At 31.7% G+C, this 16,327-nt stretch overlaps 1 protein-coding gene across 2 annotated transcripts in view; it reads right to left on the reverse strand.

The window, feature by feature from the left end:
* Positions 1 to 16,327, reverse strand: part of LOC145939407 (dipeptidase 1) — a 167,235-nt gene that overhangs the window by 47,619 nt on the left and 103,289 nt on the right. The window lies entirely within an intron of this gene.

Genomic DNA, 16,327 nt, shown 5'->3' on the forward strand with positions numbered 1-16,327 from the left:
AGAGTACATTATATACACATTATGATGGTACCATCAGCATACCAGCGTACAGACTTTTTGGTATAATTCACGTAATATTATTGTGCGCCGTATGGGATCCGCGCCATATAAATATTAATTTTCAATATTTAGAAACGAGCCAAAAATTAATCGTTTATAGATTTCAAGAGTACATTATATGCACATTATGATGGTACCATCAGCATACCAGCGTACAGACTTTTTGGTATAATTCACGTAATATTATTGTGCGCCGTATGGGATCCGCGCCATATAAATTTTAATTTTCAATATTTAGAAACGAGCCAAAAATTAATCGTTTTTATAATTCAACAGTACATTATATGCACATTATGATGGTACCATCAGCATTCCAGCGTAACAACTTTTTGGTATAATGCACGTAATATTATTGTGCGCCGTATGGGATCCGCGCCATATAAATATTAATTTTCAATATTTAGAAACGAGCCAAAAATTAATCGTTTATAGATTTCAAGAGTACATTATATGCACATTATGATGGTACCATCAGCATACCAGCGTACAGACTTTTTTGTATAATTCACGTAATATTATTGTGCGCCGTATGGGATCCGCGCCATATAAATTTTAATTTTCAATATTTAGAAACGAGCCAAAAATTAATAGTTTATATATTTCAACAGTACATTATATGCACATTATGATGGTACCATCAGCATACCAGCGTACAAACTTTTTGGTATAATGCACGTAATATTATTGTGCGCCGTATGGGATCCGCGTCATATAAATTTTAATTTTCAATATTTAGAAACGAGCCAAAAATTAATCGTTTATATATTTCAAGAGTACATTATATACACATTATGATGGTACCATCAGCATACCAGCGTACAGACTTTTTGGTATAATTCACGTAATATTATTGTGCGCCGTATGGGATCCGCGCCATATAAATTTTAATTTTCAATATTTAGAAACGAGCCAAAAATTAATCGTTTATATATTTCAACAGTACATTATATGCACATTATGATGGTACCATCAGCATTCCAGCGTAACAACTTTTTGGTATAATGCACGTAATATTATTGTGCGCCGTATGGGATCCGCGCCATATAAATATTAATTTTCAATATTTAGAAACGAGCCAAAAATTAATAGTTTATATATTTCAAGAGTACATTATATACACATTATGATGGTACCATCAGCATACCAGCGTACAGACTTTTTGGTATAATTCACGTAATATTATTGAGCGCCGTATGGGGTCAGCGGCTTAAAAATTTTAATTTTCAATATTTTAAAACGAGCCAAAAATTATTATTTTATATATTTCAACAGTACATTATATGCACATTATGATGGTACCATCAGCATTCCAGCGTACAAACTTTTTGGTATAATTCACGTAATATTATTGTGCGCTGTATGGGATCCGCGCCATATAAATTTTAATTTTCAATATTTAGAAACGAGCCAAAAATTAATCGTTTATATATTTCAACAGTACATTATATGCACATTATGATGGTACCATCAGCATTCCAGCGTAACAACTTTTTGGTATAATTCACGTAATATTATTGTGCGCCGTATGGGATCCGCGCCATATAAATTTTAATTTTCAATATTTAGAAACGAGCCAAAAATTAATCGTTTATATATTTCAACAGTACATTATATGCACATTATGATGGTACCATCAGCATTCCAGCGTAACAAATTTTTGGTATAATACACGTAATAATATTGAGCGCCGTATGGGGTCAGCGGCTTAAAAATATTAATTTTCAATATTTAGAAACGAGCCAAAAATTAATCGTTTATAGATTTCAAGAGTACATTATATGCACATTATGATGGTACCATCAGCATACCAGCGTACAGACTTTTTGGTATAATTCACGTAATATTATTGTGCGCCGTATGGGATCCGCGCCATATAAATTTTAATTTTCAATATTTAGAAACGAGCCAAAAATTAATCGTTTATATAATTCAACAGTACATTATATGCACATTATGATGGTACCATCAGCATTCCAGCGTAACAACTTTTTGGTATAATGCACGTAATATTATTGTGCGCCGTATGGGGTCAGCGGCTTAAAAATTTTAATTTTCAATATTTTAAAACGAGCCAAAAATTAATCGTTTATAGATTTCAAGAGTACATTATATGCACATTATGATGGTACCATCAGCATACCAGCGTACAGACTTTTTGGTATAATTCACGTAATATTATTGTGCGCCGTATGGGATCCGCGCCATATAAATTTTAATTTTCAATATTTAGAAACGAGCCAAAAATTAATCGTTTATATATTTCAACAGTACATTATATGCACATTATGATGGTACCATCAGCATACCAGCGTACAAACTTTTTGGTATAATGCACGTAATATTATTGTGCGCCGTATGGGATCCGCGTCATATAAATTTTAATTTTCAATATTTAGAAACGAGCCAAAAATTAATCGTTTATATATTTCAAGAGTACATTATATACACATTATGATGGTACCATCAGCATACCAGCGTACAGACTTTTTGGTATAATTCACGTAATATTATTGTGCGCCGTATGGGATCCGCGCCATATAAATTTTAATTTTCAATATTTAGAAACGAGCCAAAAATTAATCGTTTATATATTTCAACAGTACATTATATGCACATTATGATGGTACCATCAGCATTCCAGCGTACAAACTTTTTGGTATAATTCACGTAATATTATTGTGCGCCGTATGGGATCCGCGCCATATAAATTTTAATTTTCAATATTTAGAAACGAGCCAAAAATTAATCGTTTATATATTTCAACAGTACATTATATGCACATTATGATGGTACCATCAGCATTCCAGCGTAACAACTTTTTGGTATAATTCACGTAATATTATTGTGCGCCGTATGGGATCCGCGCCATATAAATTTTAATTTTCAATATTTAGAAACGAGCCAAAAATTAATCGTTTATATATTTCAACAGTACATTATATGCACAATATGATGGTACCATCAGCATTCCAGCGTACAAACTTTTTGGTATAATTCACGTAATAATATTGTGCGCCGTATGGGATCCGCGCCATATAAATATTAATTTTCAATATTTAGAAACGAGCCAAAAATTAATCGTTTATATAATTCAACAGTACATTATATGCACATTATGATGGTACCATCAGCATTCCAGCGTACAGACTTTTTGGTATAATTCACGTAATATTATTGAGCGCCGTATGGGGTCAGCGGCTTAAAAATTTTAATTTTCAATATTTTAAAACGAGCCAAAAATTATTATTTTATATATTTCAACAGTACATTATATGCACATTATGATGGTACCATCAGCATTCCAGCGTACAAACTTTTTGGTATAATTCACGTAATATTATTGTGCGCTGTATGGGATCCGCGCCATATAAATTTTAATTTTCAATATTTAGAAACGAGCCAAAAATTAATCGTTTATATATTTCAACAGTACATTATATGCACATTATGATGGTACCATCAGCATACCAGCGTACAAACTTTTTGGTGTAATGCACGTAATATTATAGTGCGCCGTATGGGATCCGCGCCATATAAATTTTAATTTTCAATATTTAGAAACGAGCCAAAAATTAAACGTTTATATATTTCAACAGTACATTATATGCACATTATGATGGTACCATCAGCATTCCAGCGTAACAACTTTTTGGTATAATTCACGTAATATTATTGTGCGCCGTATGGGATCCGCGCCATATAAATTTTAATTTTCAATATTTAGAAACGAGCCAAAAATTAATCGTTTATATATTTCAACAGTACATTATATGCACATTATGATGGTACCATCAGCATTCCAGCGTAACAAATTTTTGGTATAATACACGTAATAATATTGAGCGCCGTATGGGGTCAGCGGCTTAAAAATATTAATTTTCAATATTTAGAAACGAGCCAAAAATTAATCGTTTATAGATTTCAAGAGTACATTATATGCACATTATGATGGTACCATCAGCATACCAGCGTACAGACTTTTTGGTATAATTCACGTAATATTATTGTGCGCCGTATGGGATCCGCGCCATATAAATATTAATTTTCAATATTTAGAAACGAGCCAAAAATTAATCGTTTATAGATTTCAAGAGTACATTATATGCACATTATGATGGTACCATCAGCATACCAGCGTACAGACTTTTTGGTATAATTCACGTAATATTATTGTGCGCCGTATGGGATCCGAGCCATATAAATTTTAATTTTCAATATTTAGAAACGAGCCAAAAATTAATCGTTTATATAATTCAACAGTACATTATATGCACATTATGATGGTACCATCAGCATTCCAGCGTAACAACTTTTTGGTATAATGCACGTAATATTATTGTGCGCCGTATGGGATCCGCGCCATATAAATATTAATTTTCAATATTTAGAAACGAGCCAAAAATTAATAGTTTATATATTTCAACAGTACATTATATGCACATTATGATGGTACCATCAGCATACCAGCGTACAAACTTTTTGGTATAATGCACGTAATATTATTGTGCGCCGTATGGGATCCGCGCCATATAAATTTTAATTTTCAATATTTAGAAACGAGCCAAAAATTAATCGTTTATATATTTCAAGAGTACATTATATACACATTATGATGGTACCATCAGCATACCAGCGTACAGACTTTTTGGTATAATTCACGTAATATTATTGTGCGCCGTATGGGATCCGCGCCATATAAATTTTAATTTTCAATATTTAGAAACGAGCCAAAAATTAATCGATTATATATTTCAACAGTACATTATATGCACATTATGATGGTACCATCAGCATACCAGCGTACAAACTTTTTGGTATAATGCACGTAATTTTATTGTGCGCCGTTTGGGATCGGCGCCATACAAATATTAATTTTCAATATTTAGAAACGAGCCAAAAATTAATCGTTTATAGATTTCAAGAGTACATTATATGCACATTATGATGGTACCATCAGCATACCAGCGTACAGACTTTTTGGTATAATTCACGTAATATTATTGAGCGCCGTATGGGATCCGCGCCATATAAATATTAATTTTCAATATTTAGAAACGAGCCAAAAATTAATCGTTTATATATTTCAACAGTACATTATATGCACATTATGATGGTACCATCAGCATTCCAGCGTAACAAATTTTTGGTATAATACACGTAATAATATTGAGCGCCGTATGGGGTCAGCGGCTTAAAAATATTAATTTTCAATATTTAGAAACGAGCCAAAAATTAATCGTTTATAGATTTCAAGAGTACATTATATGCACATTATGATGGTACCATCAGCATACCAGCGTACAGACTTTTTGGTATAATTCACGTAATATTATTATGCGCCGTATGGGATCCGCGCCATATAAATATTAATTTTCAATATTTAGAAACGAGCCAAAAATTAATCGTTTATAGATTTCAAGAGTACATTATATGCACATTATGATGGTACCATCAGCATACCAGCGTACAGACTTTTTGGTATAATTCACGTAATATTATTGTGCGCCGTATGGGATCCGAGCCATATAAATTTTAATTTTCAATATTTAGAAACGAGCCAAAAATTAATCGTTTATATAATTCAACAGTACATTATATGCACATTATGATGGTACCATCAGCATTCCAGCGTAACAACTTTTTGGTATAATGCACGTAATATTATTGTGCGCCGTATGGGATCCGCGCCATATAAATATTAATTTTCATTATTTAGAAACGAGCCAAAAATTAATAGTTTATATATTTCAAGAGTACATTATATACACATTATGATGGTACCATCAGCATACCAGCGTACAGACTTTTTGGTATAATTCACGTAATATTATTGAGCGCCGTATGGGGTCAGCGGCTTAAAAATTTTAATTTTCAATATTTTAAAACGAGCCAAAAATTATTATTTTATATATTTCAACAGTACATTATATGCACATTATGATGGTACCATCAGCATTCCAGCGTACAAACTTTTTGGTATAATTCACGTAATATTATTGTGCGCCGTATGGGATCCGCGCCACATAAATTTTAATTTTCAATATTTAGAAACGAGCCAAAAATTAATCGTTTATATATTTCAACAGTACATTATATGCACATTATGATGGTACCATCAGCATTCCAGCGTAACAACTTTTTGGTATAATTCACGTAATAATATTGTGCGCCGTATGGGATCCGCGCCATATAAATATTAATTTTCAATATTTAGAAACGAGCCAAAAATTAATCGTTTATAGATTTCAAGAGTACATTATATGCACATTATGATGGTACCATCAGCATACCAGCGTACAGACTTTTTGGTATAATTCACGTAATATTATTGTGCGCCGTATGGGATCCGCGCCATATAAATTTTAATTTTCAATATTTAGAAACGAGCCAAAAATTAATCGTTTTTATAATTCAACAGTACATTATATGCACATTATGATGGTACCATCAGCATTCCAGCGTAACAACTTTTTGGTATAATGCACGTAATATTATTGTGCGCCGTATGGGATCCGCGCCATATAAATATTAATTTTCAATATTTAGAAACGAGCCAAAAATTAATAGTTTATATATTTCAACAGTACATTATATGCACATTATGATGGTACCATCAGCATACCAGCGTACAAACTTTTTGGTATAATGCACGTAATATTATTGTGCGCCGTATGGGATCCGCGCCATATAAATTTTAATTTTCAATATTTAGAAACGAGCCAAAAATTAATCGTTTATATATTTCAAGAGTACATTATATACACATTATGATGGTACCATCAGCATACCAGCGTACAGACTTTTTGGTATAATTCACGTAATATTATTGTGCGCCGTATGGGATCCGCGCCATATAAATTTTAATTTTCAATATTTAGAAACGAGCCAAAAATTAATCGATTATATATTTCAACAGTACATTATATGCACATTATGATGGTACCATCAGCATACCAGCGTACAAACTTTTTGGTATAATGCACGTAATTTTATTGTGCGCCGTTTGGGATCGGCGCCATACAAATATTAATTTTCAATATTTAGAAACGAGCCAAAAATTAATCGTTTATAGATTTCAAGAGTACATTATATGCACATTATGATGGTACCATCAGCATACCAGCGTACAGACTTTTTGGTATAATTCACGTAATATTATTGAGCGCCGTATGGGATCCGCGCCATATAAATATTAATTTTCAATATTTAGAAACGAGCCAAAAATTAATCGTTTATAGATTTCAAGAGTACATTATATGCACATTATGATGGTACCATCAGCATACCAGCGTACAGACTTTTTGGTATAATTCACGTAATATTATTGAGCGCCGTATGGGGTCAGCGGCTTAAAAATTTTAATTTTCAATATTTTAAAACGAGCCAAAAATTATTATTTTATATATTTCAACAGTACATTATATGCACATTATGATGGTACCATCAGCATTCCAGCGTACAAACTTTTTGGTATAATTCACGTAATATTATTGTGCGCCGTATGGGATCCGCGCCATATAAATTTTAATTTTCAATATTTAGAAACGAGCCAAAAATTAATCGTTTATATATTTCAACAGTACATTATATGCACATTATGATGGTACCATCAGCATTCCAGCGTAACAACTTTTTGGTATAATTCACGTAATATTATTGTGCGCCGTATGGGATCCGCGCCATATAAATTTTAATTTTCAATATTTAGAAACGAGCCAAAAATTAATCGTTTATATATTTCAACAGTACATTATATGCACATTATGATGGTACCATCAGCATACCAGCGTACAGACTTTTTGGTATAATTCACGTAATAATATTGTGCGCCGTATGGGATCCGCGCCACATAAATTTTAATTTTCAATATTTAGAAACGAGCCAAAAATTAATAGTTTACATATTTCAAAAGTACATTATATGCACATTATGATGATACCATCAGCATTCCAGCGTACAAACTTTTTGATATAATTCACGTAATAATATTGTGCGCCGTATGGGATCCGTGTCATATAAATTTTAATTTTCAATATTTAGAAACGAGCCAAAAATTAATCGTTTATATATTTCAACAGTACATTATATGCACATTATGATGGTACCATCAGCATTCCAGCGTAACAACTTTTTGGTATAATTCACGTAATAATATTGTGCGCCGTATGGGATCCGCGCCATATAAATATTAATTTTCAATATTTAGAAACGAGCCAAAAATTAATCGTTTAAAGATTTCAAGAGTACATTATATGCACATTATGATGGTACCATCAGCATACCAGCGTACAGACTTTTTGGTATAATTCACGTAATATTATTGTGCGCCGTATGGGATCCGCGCCATATAAATTTTAATTTTCAATATTTAGAAACGAGCCAAAAATTAATCGTTTTTATAATTCAACAGTACATTATATGCACATTATGATGGTACCATCAGCATTCCAGCGTAACAACTTTTTGGTATAATGCACGTAATATTATTGTGCGCCGTATGGGATCCGCGCCATATAAATATTAATTTTCAATATTTAGAAACGAGCCAAAAATTAATCGTTTATAGATTTCAAGAGTACATTATATGCACATTATGATGGTACCATCAGCATACCAGCGTACAGACTTTTTTGTATAATTCACGTAATATTATTGTGCGCCGTATGGGATCCGCGCCATATAAATTTTAATTTTCAATATTTAGAAACGAGCCAAAAATTAATAGTTTATATATTTCAACAGTACATTATATCCACATTATGATGGTACCATCAGCATACCAGCGTACAATCTTTTTGGTATAATGCACGTAATATTATTGTGCGCCGTATGGGATCCGCGCCATATAAATTTTAATTTTCAATATTTAGAAACGAGCCAAAAATTAATCGTTTATATATTTCAAGAGTACATTATATACACATTATGATGGTACCATCAGCATACCAGCGTACAGACTTTTTGGTATAATTCACGTAATATTATTGTGCGCCGTATGGGATCCGCGCCATATAAATTTTAATTTTCAATATTTAGAAACGAGCCAAAAATTAATCGATTATATATTTCAACAGTACATTATATGCACATTATGATGGTACCATCAGCATACCAGCGTACAAACTTTTTGGTGTAATGCACGTAATATTATTGTGCGCCGTATGGGATCCGCGCCATATAAATTTTAATTTTCAATATTTAGAAACGAGCCAAAAATTAATAGTTTATATATTTCAAGAGTACATTATATACACATTATGATGGTACCATCAGCATACCAGCGTACAGACTTTTTGGTATAATTCACGTAATATTATTGAGCGCCGTATGGGATCCGCACCACATAAATTTTAATTTTCTATATTTAGAAACGAGCCAAAAATTAATAGTTTATATATTTCAAGAGTACATTATATACACATTATGATGGTACCATCAGCATACCAGCGTACAGACTTTTTGGTATAATTCACGTAATATTATTGAGCGCCGTATGGGGTCAGCGGCTTAAAAATTTTAATTTTCAATATTTTAAAACGAGCCAAAAATTATTATTTTATATATTTCAACAGTACATTATATGCACATTATGATGGTACCATCAGCATTCCAGCGTACAAACTTTTTGGTATAATTCACGTAATATTATTGTGCGCCGTATGGGATCCGCGCCACATAAATTTTAATTTTCAATATTTAGAAACGAGCCAAAAATTAATCGTTTATATATTTCAACAGTACACTATATGCACATTATGATGGTACCATCAGCATTCCAGCGTAACAACTTTTTGGTATAATTCACGTAATAATATTGTGCGCCGTATGGGATCCGCGCCATATAAATATTAATTTTCAATATTTAGAAACGAGCCAAAAATTAATCGTTTATAGATTTCAAGAGTACATTATATGCACATTATGATGGTACCATCAGCATACCAGCGTACAGACTTTTTGGTATAATTCACGTAATATTATTGTGCGCCGTATGGGATCCGCGCCATATAAATTTTAATTTTCAATATTTAGAAACGAGCCAAAAATTAATCGTTTATATATTTCAACAGTACATTATATGCACATTATGATGGTACCATCAGCATTCCAGCGTAACAAATTTTTGGTATAATACACGTAATAATATTGAGCGCCGTATGGGGTCAGCGGCATAAAAATATTAATTTTCAATATTTAGAAACGAGCCAAAAATTAATCGTTTATAGATTTCAAGAGTACATTATATGCACATTATGATGGTACCATTAGCATACCAGCGTACAGACTTTTTGGTATAATTCACGTAATATTATTGTGCGCCGTATGGGATCCGCGCCATATAAATTTTAATTTTCAATATTTAGAAACGAGCCAAAAATTAATCGTTTATATAATTCAACAGTACATTATATGCACATTATGATGGTACCATCAGCATTCCAGCGTAACAACTTTTTGGTATAATGCACGTAATATTATTGTGCGCCGTATGGGGTCAGCGGCTTAAAAATTTTAATTTTCAATATTTTAAAACGAGCCAAAAATTATTATTTTATATATTTCAACAGTACATTATATGCACATTATGATGGTACCATCAGCATTCCAGCGTACAAACTTTTTGGTATAATTCACGTAATATTATTGTGCGCCGTATGGGATCCGCGCCACATAAATTTTAATTTTCAATATTTAGAAACGAGCCAAAAATTAATCGTTTATATATTTCAACAGTACATTATATGCACATTATGATGGTACCATCAGCATACCAGCGTACAAACTTTTTGGTATAATGCACGTAATATTATTGTGCGCCGTATGGGATCCGCGTCATATAAATTTTAATTTTCAATATTTAGAAACGAGCCAAAAATTAATCGTTTATATATTTCAAGAGTACATTATATACACATTATGATGGTACCATCAGCATACCAGCGTACAGACTTTTTGGTATAATTCACGTAATATTATTGTGCGCCGTATGGGATCCGCGCCATATAAATATTAATTTTCAATATTTAGAAACGAGCCAAAAATTAATCGTTTATAGATTTCAAGAGTACATTATATGCACATTATGATGGTACCATCAGCATACCAGCGTACAGACTTTTTGGTATAATTCACGTAATATTATTGTGCGCCGTATGGGATCCGCGCCATATAAATTTTAATTTTCAATATTTAGAAACGAGCCAAAAATTAATCGTTTTTATAATTCAACAGTACATTATATGCACATTATGATGGTACCATCAGCATTCCAGCGTAACAACTTTTTGGTATAATGCACGTAATATTATTGTGCGCCGTATGGGATCCGCGCCATATAAATATTAATTTTCAATATTTAGAAACGAGCCAAAAATTAATCGTTTATAGATTTCAAGAGTACATTATATGCACATTATGATGGTACCATCAGCATACCAGCGTACAGACTTTTTTGTATAATTCACGTAATATTATTGTGCGCCGTATGGGATCCGCGCCATATAAATTTTAATTTTCAATATTTAGAAACGAGCCAAAAATTAATAGTTTATATATTTCAACAGTACATTATATGCACATTATGATGGTACCATCAGCATACCAGCGTACAAACTTTTTGGTATAATGCACGTAATATTATTGTGCGCCGTATGGGATCCGCGTCATATAAATTTTAATTTTCAATATTTAGAAACGAGCCAAAAATTAATCGTTTATATATTTCAAGAGTACATTATATACACATTATGATGGTACCATCAGCATACCAGCGTACAGACTTTTTGGTATAATTCACGTAATATTATTGTGCGCCGTATGGGATCCGCGCCATATAAATTTTAATTTTCAATATTTAGAAACGAGCCAAAAATTAATCGTTTATATATTTCAACAGTACATTATATGCACATTATGATGGTACCATCAGCATACCAGCGTACAAACTTTTTGGTGTAATGCACGTAATATTATTGTGCGCCGTATGGGATCCGCGCCATATAAATTTTAATTTTCAATATTTAGAAACGAGCCAAAAATTAATAGTTTATATATTTCAAGAGTACATTATATACACATTATGATGGTACCATCAGCATACCAGCGTACAGACTTTTTGGTATAATTCACGTAATATTATTGAGCGCCGTATGGGATCCGCGCCACATAAATTTTAATTTTCTATATTTAGAAACGAGCCAAAAATTAATAGTTTATATATTTCAAGAGTACATTATATACACATTATGATGGTACCATCAGCATACCAGCGTACAGACTTTTTGGTATAATTCACGTAATATTATTGAGCGCCGTATGGGGTCAGCGGCTTAAAAATTTTAATTTTCAATATTTTAAAACGAGCCAAAAATTATTATTTTATATATTTCAACAGTACATTATATGCACATTATGATGGTACCATCAGCATTCCAGCGTACAAACTTTTTGGTATAATTCACGTAATATTATTGTGCGCCGTATGGGATCCGCGCCACATAAATTTTAATTTTCAATATTTAGAAACGAGCCAAAAATTAATCGTTTATATATTTCAACAGTACATTATATGCACATTATGATGGTACCATCAGCATTCCAGCGTAACAACTTTTTGGTATAATTCACGTAATAATATTGTGCGCCGTATGGGATCCGCGCCATATAAATATTAATTTTCAATATTTAGAAACGAGCCAAAAATTAATCGTTTATAGATTTCAAGAGTACATTATATGCACATTATGATGGTACCATCAGCATACCAGCGTACAGACTTTTTGGTATAATTCACGTAATATTATTGTGCGCCGTATGGGATCCGCGCCATATAAATTTTAATTTTCAATATTTAGAAACGAGCCAAAAATTAATCGTTTTTATAATTCAACAGTACATTATATGCACATTATGATGGTACCATCAGCATTCCAGCGTAACAACTTTTTGGTATAATGCACGTAATATTATTGTGCGCCGTATGGGATCCGCGCCATATAAATATTAATTTTCAATATTTAGAAACGAGCCAAAAATTAATCGTTTATAGATTTCAAGAGTACATTATATGCACATTATGATGGTACCATCAGCATACCAGCGTACAGACTTTTTTGTATAATTCACGTAATATTATTGTGCGCCGTATGGGATCCGCGCCATATAAATTTTAATTTTCAATATTTAGAAACGAGCCAAAAATTAATAGTTTATATATTTCAACAGTACATTATATGCACATTATGATGGTACCATCAGCATACCAGCGTACAAACTTTTTGGTATAATGCACGTAATATTATTGTGCGCCGTATGGGATCCGCGTCATATAAATTTTAATTTTCAATATTTAGAAACGAGCCAAAAATTAATCGTTTATATATTTCAAGAGTACATTATATACACATTATGATGGTACCATCATCATACCAGCGTACAGACTTTTTGGTATAATTCACGTAATATTATTGTGCGCCGTATGGGATCCGCGCCATATAAATTTTAATTTTCAATATTTAGAAACGAGCCAAAAATTAATCGATTATATATTTCAACAGTACATTATATGCACATTATGATGGTACCATCAGCATACCAGCGTACAAACTTTTTGGTATAATGCACGTAATTTTATTGTGCGCCGTTTGGGATCGGCGCCATACAAATATTAATTTTCAATATTTAGAAACGAGCCAAAAATTAATCGTTTATAGATTTCAAGAGTACATTATATGCACATTATGATGGTACCATCAGCATACCAGCGTACAGACTTTTTGGTATAATTCACGTAATATTATTGAGCGCCGTATGGGGTCAGCGGCTTAAAAATTTTAATTTTCAATATTTTAAAACGAGCCAAAAATTATTCTTTTATATATTTCAACAGTACATTATATGCACATTATGATGGTACCATCAGCATTCCAGCGTACAAACTTTTTGGTATAATTCACGTAATAATATTGTGCGCCGTATGGGATCCGCGCCATATAAATTTTAATTTTCAATATTTAGAAACGAGCCAAAAATTAATCGTTTATATATTTCAACAGTACATTATATGCACATTATGATGGTACCATCAGCATTCCAGCGTAACAACTTTTTGGTATAATGCACGTAATATTATTGTGCGCCGTATGGGATCCGTGCCATATAAATATTAATTTTCAATATTTAGAAACGAGCCAAAAATTAATCGTTTATTGATTTCAAGAGTACATTATATGCACATTATGATGGTACCATCAGCATACTAGCGTACAGACTTTTTGGTATAATTCACGTAATATTATTGTGCGCCGTATGGGATCCGCGCCATATATATTTTAATTTTCAATATTTAGAAACGAGCCAAAAATTAATCTTTTATATATTTCAACAGTACATTATACGCACATGATGATGGTACCATCACCATACCAGCCTACAAACTTTTCAGTATAATACACGTAATATAATAGTGCGCCGTATGTGGTCAGACGCTTATAAATTTTAATTTTCAATTTTTTAAAACGAGCCAAAAATTATTCTTTTATATATTTCAACAGTACATTATATGCACATTATGATGGTACCATCACCATACCAGCCTACAAACTTTTTAGTATAATACACGTAATTTTATTGTGCGCCGTATGGGGTCAGCGGCTTAAAAATTTTAATACTCAATATTTTAGAACGAGCCAAAAATTATTCTTTTATATATTTCAACAGTACATTATATGCACATTATGATGGTACCATCAGCATAGCAGCCTACAAACTTTTTGGTATAATACCGTAATATAATTGTGCGCCGTACGCGGTCAGCGGCTTAAAAATTTTAATTTTGAATATTTTAAAACGAGCCAAAAATTAATCGTATATATATTTCAATAGTGTATTGTTTACAGATTATTTTGGTACCATAAGCATACCACCGTACAAACTTTTTGATCTAATATACGTAAAATGAATTCGCGCCGTATGGGGTCCGCGGTTAAAAAATTTTAATTTTCAATATTTTAAAAGAGCCAAAAATTAATTTTTTATATATTTCAACGGTACATTTTTTGCACATTATGATGGTACCATCGGCATACCAGCGTACAAACTTTTTGATCTAACAAGCGCGCGCTACGCGAGCGCTATTCCTCGATTTTATTGAAAAAAATTGATAGTTTTATATAACGTTTGTTTAAACTTGATTAATATATTTTGACAGAAATCATCTGATTAAAGCGTTAATTTGCTAATTAAATTTTAAAATGAAAATTTGTTACTAAATATTAAAATAATAATATTTTACAGATAGAATTTTCTCTTAGAATTTGATTAAAAACATTAAGGCTTTGAAGAGACTTTTAAAACACGTCCAAATAAAATGTTGTACGACTTACACAGGTTTTAATTTTCGCAAAAAACGTTTAAACTTTGAATTAAAAAATTAAGGTTTGTGTAAGTCATACAACATTTTCTTTGAGCACGTTTTAAAGGTCTTATCAAAGCCTTAATTTTTGAAATCAAAGTCTAAACAGTTTTCGCGAAAATTAAAGCCTGTGTAAAACGTAGAACATTTTTTTGGGCGCGTTTTAAAGATCTTTTCAAGACCTACAAAATGAGCTTTCAGAAAATGTTCTACGTCTTACACAGGCCTTGATTATTGAATTCAAATTTTAAACGTATTTTGCGAAAATTAAGGTCTGTGAAAGACGTAGAACATTATCTTTAAGCTAGTTTTAAAGATCTCTTTAAGACCTACAAAATAAATTCTCAGAAAATGTTCTACGACTTACACAGGCCTTAATTTTTTAATTGAAAGCTTAAACGTTTTTTTACGAAAATTAGGGCCTGGGTAAGTCGTCCAACATTTTCTGAGGTCTTATTTTGTAGATCTTGAAGAGACCTTTATAACACGCCAAAGAAAATGTTCTACGTTTTACACAGGCCTTAATAAACTTGAAAAGATTAAGGCCTCTATAAAGCTTAGAACAGAAAATGTTCTAGGCTTTATAGAGGCCTTAATCTTTTCAAGTTTAAACGTTTATCGGGAAAATTCAGCAAACTATAAAATTAAAATAGCAATATGTTGTGAATAATATGTTGTAATACCTTATCCTCGATTAATATTTTTGTTACAGAAACTGATTAAAACGTTAATTTGCTAATTAATTTTTAAAATAAGAATATATGTTATAACATTTAAAATAATAATATGTTAAAATAATAATTATAATTCCTTAAACTCGATTAATATTTATGACAGCTATCAGCTGATTTCTGT

The sequence above is a fragment of the Prenolepis imparis genome, unplaced genomic scaffold (genome assembly GCF_030444845.1).
Source record: "Prenolepis imparis isolate NDT839.2.m4 unplaced genomic scaffold, iyPreImpa1.0 SCAF_8, whole genome shotgun sequence".
Taxonomy (NCBI): Eukaryota; Metazoa; Arthropoda; class Insecta; order Hymenoptera; family Formicidae; genus Prenolepis; species Prenolepis imparis.